Consider the following 362-nt stretch of genomic DNA (forward strand, 5'->3'; position numbering starts at 1 on the left):
TTTGACCGTATTTGCACGCCTCTCCAAGTTTAAAATGGGAGCAATTGTCTGTTCCATTAAGAAGTAGGAATTTTATAAGGATTTTTATTATAAACTGTGTGCTTTGGGAGGAAAACATAAATTAGTCCTGTGCTAAAGGACTTTATTGCTAAACTAGAATATCTTCGCGATATACGCTTTTTCTTGATGTATACTGATCATGCATCATTCAGAAATCATTAGCATACTGCCTCCTTAATTAAGACTGAAACTGCTGCTGCTTTTTGCAGGGGCCTTTTGTTGTTGTTGTTGTTGTTATGTGCCGTCGAGTCGGCCCCGACTCATAGCGACCCCTCCTTGGGTTTCCGAGGCAGTATCACTAC

The sequence above is a fragment of the Orycteropus afer genome, unplaced genomic scaffold, assembly GCF_000298275.1.
Source record: "Orycteropus afer afer isolate SDZICR_OR568_19922 unplaced genomic scaffold, OryAfe1.0 scaffold00319, whole genome shotgun sequence".
Classification (NCBI taxonomy): Eukaryota; Metazoa; Chordata; class Mammalia; order Tubulidentata; family Orycteropodidae; genus Orycteropus; species Orycteropus afer.